We start from the raw sequence: 6,000 nt of genomic DNA on the forward strand, positions 1-6,000 counted from the left end.
TTTATTATGTTTTATTATGTTTTTATACAATATTTGTTATTTATAAATACATTTTTCTTATTTAAAAATACGTAACGAAAAAAAATTGGGGTGGTTTTTGGGGGCTGGAACGGATTAATGTCACTTCAATTGATTTCAATGGGGAAAATGTATTTGCTATACGAGCAGATTGAATTACGAGCTCTGTCACGGAACAAATTAAACTCGTAAGTCAAAGTACCACTGTGTATATATATATATATATATACTGGATATACAATAATATGATTCAAATTGTATTCATCATAACAATAGATGAATTGCATCTCAGTGCGGTTTCCTCTGTGTTGATATTTTGTTTTATTCCAGAAGTTGATGATATAACTGTGAAGCGTCCGTCCTCGTACTGTGACTCTGCTGAACATCGTCATCCTCACGTGTTCAAACTCTTCATCCTGGTAAATCATCGCCTCCTCACCCTGCAGCTGCTGCTGCGGCCCATCGCCCCAAATTGATCCATAAATAGATGAAATTAATCCGTCCGCCCGAGGAGAGCGCTGGGCTCTGTGTTTAGCAGATAAATAGACGCTTGTGGTTGGAGTCCCGCGTTCCTCCTTCGGCCGCTGATCCATTAAAGAGACAAAACATGTTTTCACTTCAGACTCGTGACTCAACACATTGTTATTCAGTGACTTATCAGAGGCAGCGATCGATAGCTTATCGCATCTAGGAGTCATCAATCATTAGTAAAGGCTCCAACCTCTGAGGACGAGAGGCTCCTATCTCCAAGACCATCTCCTAGACCGGGTCCGACCTCCGAGACTGTCTCCTAGCTCCAAGACAGTATCCTTGCTCCTTCACTGTCTCCTAACTCCTAGACAGTCTCCTAACTCCTAGACTGTCTCCTATTTCCTAGACAGAATGCTTGTTCCTTCACTCTCTCCTAGATCCTAAACAGTCTCTGAGCTCCTAGACTGTCTCCTAGCTCCTAGACAGTATCCCTGCTCCTTCCCTGTTTCTTAGCTCCGAGACGTCGCCTAGTGATTTAGACGCCGTGTTCCTCTAAAGATGCTTCACAAAACATGAGCTTGAATTTTAATTTCTATTTCACTGCATCCACGGCAGATGGCGAGCGGGCGGAGCTCAGAGGCTGAAGTGAAGAAATGGGAAGTAGGCAACAACTGGGACCTGTGGTGTGAGGGCAGCCGTACAGAGGAGCCTCCTGCCTCTGTACGACTGCCCTCACCACAGGGGGATGTTTTCTTTCTCCATTAAAACCTTTTCTGACAATGTTGCCAAACCATCGACTTCAACGTTGATTATTTTAGCGATCGGCTGACGTCATCACACCACAGCCCAGGAGAGGATTCACTGCAGAAGGAAGAAGGAAACTTCTACTCTACCTCTTCTCCATTTCTACTCTACCTCTACTCAAACTCTACTCTACTTCTACTTCTACTCTACCTCTACTCTACTTCTACTCAACCTCTACTCTGCCTCTCCTCAACCTGTTCTCTACCTCTACTGTACTTCTACTCTACTTCTACTCTACCTCTACCCTACCTCTACTCAACCTCTTCTCTACGTCTACTCTACTTCTACTCTACTTCTACTCTCCCTCTACTCTACCTCTACTCTACCTCACGTTGATGTGTTGATGATCAGTGAGGATCAGACCTGGATCCACCAAGACGTCACATCCAACATCACATCCCAGGAGTGAAAACAACAGATTCACTGCAGAAGGAAGAAGAAGAAGAAGAAGAAGAAGAAGAAAAAGAAGAAGAAGAAGAAGAAGAGAGGGAGGAAGGAGTCTACTCTACCTCTGCTCTACCTCTACTCCACTTCTACTTCTACTCTACCTCTGCTCTACCTCTACTGTACCTCTCCTCTACTTCTACTCCACCTCTACTTCTACTCTACCTCTACCTCTACTGTACTCCACTTCTACTCTACTTCTACTCTACCTCTACTCAACCTCTACCTCTACTCCACTTCTACTCTTCCTCTACTCCACTGTACTCTACTTCTACTCTCCCTTGACTCAACCTCTACTCTACCTCTACTCAACCTCTACCTCTACTCCACTTCTACTCAACCTCTACTCTACTGTACTCCACTTCTACTCTACTTCTACTCTACCTCTACATTCTACTCTACCTCTACCTCTACTCTACCTCTACTCAACCTCTACCTCTACTCCACTTCTGCTCTTCCTCTACTCTACTGTACTCTACTTCTACTCTCCCTTGACTCTACCACTACTCTACCATCCTCTACTACTAGAGGGAGGAAGAGTGATTAACTGATTTACAAATCCACAGTTTTTGTACATTTTCTTGACAACAATATATGATACGAGTCAATACTTTAACACATCAATAATAATACTTCGTACATGTGACATTGATTAATGAAACGATGTGTTGACTGTGAACCTGGACGAGGCGCCTCGTCCTTCCACGTCCTCCACAACACGAGGTGATGCTCAGTACGAGGTTCCACATGAGGCTGATCGTGACGTTCAGCAGGAGGATCATCCCTCTGCAGCGAGCCGCTCCACAGTGCGGATGAGTGACCGCCCGCCGCACCGAGCGCGGACACAGCTGAGGAAGTTTCAGAGTTTCGGCAGAAACCACAGCACCGTGCTGCCGCTCGTCTGGATGACCTGAAGTCCACCCTCCCTTCCTCCATCCATCCCTCCATCCCTCCGTCTAATGACAACAGAGAGGCTAAAGTGATGAGCGAGCATTCCTTCCTCATTATTTTTTCAACCAGACACAGGTTGTCACTTTGGCTGTGCAGAGTCAAAAATAAAAAGTTCCCAGACTTTCCCCCTCAGACACCGATAGCTCCGGGCTGCGGGCGGACATCTTTATTACTCGCTGCTCGCTGGAGGAAGGAGGGAAGGCAGTGTTCCCGTTTCTGACAGTGACAGGCGCCTCGCTCACACAGTTCCACCGCCTGGAGGAAATGCAGACTTACTGTATAATAACAACAAAAAATAAATGCAGTCTGGAGTGTCAAGAGATTTAGAATTTTAAAATCGAACAATTAAGCCCAGACTGGAGCACTGTGCTGAGTCTGTGTCTGGAGGAGGAGGCGTCTGTTCACAAAGTTTAAATCCTCCGCAGCTTTTGGAGTTTTGTGTTAATAAGCATCAACCCAGAGATCTAGCTGATGTGTAAAACTGGACGCTGATGTCTAATGCCTTCCTTTCTGCGTGGAGTTTGCACGTTCTCCCCGTGTTCACATTGGTCTACTCTAACATAAGGAAGTACCCCAATTAAAAGACACAGGACACTTTCCCTCTGTCCCTGACCAGCACATAGTTCTACACCTGGAATTGGTCCCCAGGCGCCATCTAAGTCAGGCCTGTCCGCTGCTGCCTCCTGGAGGAAGGACCCTCCTCTGGAAATCCTCAATTTCTCCATCCAGCACAGCATACTGGCTGCTATTAAGCTTGACAAATTAGCATTGAGCATGTCTGAAACCACAGTACGCATCAAATAGTGTGTGAAAAGCACCAGGATGATGTACTACACCTGGTGAAACATGGTACTATGTTAACACTGCACAGTACACTAGCTTGTGTAGCGTATCCCACAATGCAATGCCAAGAGAAGATGCGGTCATGGTTTCTATGCAGTGTCGTCATGACAACATGCTGAAAAGGAAGTGCAATGACAACGTAGTATGTCCAAGAAGAGCCTGATCGTTTCACTCTGAAAACAAAAGTACCAACATGTCGTATATAGCGATGAAAAGTTGTACTTGTTACAACTGACTGAAAATTGTTAAACTTTACGAATTCACCGTCTTCATCTGTTTGACTCAGTCGGCGTCACGTCGGGTGAATGAGAGACGGAAAAGTCGGCTCTAATTTGGGAATGGAATCCTCAAGGGCTGATGCGAGTCACAGGGCTTCGTTGGCGATACGGTTCTGGGGTCGTCATCGGCATTCTGGTTCAGGGGTCGTTTTTGGCGATCCAGTTCAGGGGTGGTCGTTGGCGATCTGGTTCAGGGGTCGTTTTTGGCGATCTGGTTCAGGGGTGGTCGTTGGCGTTCCCGTTCAGGGGTTGTCGTTGGTTTTCCGGTTCAGGGGTCGTTGTTTGCGATCCAGTTCAGGGGTGGTCGTTGGCGTTCCGGTTCAGGGGTGGTCATTGGCGTTCTGGTTCAGGGGTCGTTTTTGGCGATCTGGTTCAGGGGTGGTCGTTGGCGTTCCCGTTCAGGGGTTGTCGTTGGTGTTCCGGTTCAGGGGTCGTCGTTGGCGATCCGGTGCATGGGGCATTGTCAGTCATCCAGTTCAGGGGTCATCCTGCGTTACTCTCGGGTCAGGACTCTTGGGTCTTTTCGTCCCTGAGTCGTGCCTCAGCTCAGCCTGTGTGATTCGCTGCAGTTACCGGGTCTCAAATGAACGGCTCACGACTCCCAACTCATTTCAGAGCTCGGATCATTTCATTCATCAGAATTCAGTCGGATACTTTAGTGTGCATTGCATTTTTCTACCAGTATTTCTTACCACAACATATTGATTCTCTATTTACAGAGAATTTTGTGTAAGTTCCTCTGTCTCATACTTTCCCCTTTACGCCTCCTTTTGATTGACATAACCTGCCTTCACCTATTAAATTAATCCTCACCAACTCGGCTGCTTTACTCCCTGGTGAAGGCGCGATACAGTTATTTTAATTTCATTCCGCTGAACTCGCCGACGTAATATATGTACTAACGCCGTCTCATCTCACTGCCCCGCGAGCCGCAGGAGTCCCCGGGTTCCTCGGATCCTCGGTTCCTGCTTTTTCTCTCTAAATACACTCAAACGGAGCCGGGGAGTCCATACCTGGCATGTTTACCCAACAACAGTCCGTTTTATTGAAGCTCTCCAGTGTTTCTCTGCCTCTTTAATGTGTTTTCCATAGAATGGATTCCTTTCAGCGGGGGGAGGAAGCCGTGTGCCGGGGCCCCGCTCCGGGTCCCTTGACAGAAGTGAAATTTTAATTAGCATCGCTAGCGGTTTGGGTCACCAACACAGACACCATCTGAGACTGTTCAATATTTAATTAAATGGCTCTTGCTTTACACCTTTGTGCACCTCAGAACACAACACCTTTTATTTAGCATCCCAATTAATCAGCGCAAAGCACTTAATGAGAAACAGCTGTCAAGGCACATTCCCAATAATTCCCAGATGAATTAGTTTGCTCTTTTTTTAAGTGGCACCAGTCGACTGAAGCGTTGCACGTCCACGGTCCAGGAACTGACTAAACAGTTGTGATTTTGACTATTTGAATTAATCAGCGCCGCAGAACGTACTTCTGCATGAGCCTCATTGGAGCTGATTTCCTTTTCACATGAGAGAGGCTGCAGTGGTTCTTTCCCCCGAAGTCAATAAACGGCAAGGTTAAAGAAATAAACTCACAGACGACACCGACATTATCAACAATTACGTCGTTGACTGCACAACAGTGTCTTCAGACATTGAGCAAACAGCGCCCCCTAAAGGAATCCAGGCTTCACAGCAAAAGGACGGCTTCACGGCGAATACGGCAAACGAAAACAAACCGGAAGTCCGTTCATTCCTATGGGGAGTCATGACGCTATGACGCACTGTGATAAGCCCCGCCCACTCTGGTATAAGCCCCGCCTCCTCCGCGGGTTGGAATCCGAGCGGCTCCGCGATGCGTTGACATTGTGGCGACGAGTTTCTGTCCGACGCTGCGACTGAAAGTGACCTCAGTTAAAAAAGTAAATAAGCCACGTACATAAAATAATGACATTATCATTGATGGACGTCACCAAATTGACTGTTCATAAATCTCTTTTTGTAAAGGTGAATTGTGTTTTGTTTTTTCTCACTTTGTGAAAACTGTACGAGGGAAGTTTTCAACTCATTCACAGAAAATGATGATCTGAGCAAAGTATCGCTGTTGTTCTGGAAAACACGCTCTTCCGTTTTCCCTGACATATCCCCAGGAATGTTCCCATATTCCCGCGGTTCATCCAACTGCAACCAGGGGG

The sequence above is a fragment of the Zeus faber genome, assembly GCF_960531495.2.
Source record: "Zeus faber genome assembly, chromosome: 2".
Classification (NCBI taxonomy): Eukaryota; Metazoa; Chordata; class Actinopteri; order Zeiformes; family Zeidae; genus Zeus; species Zeus faber.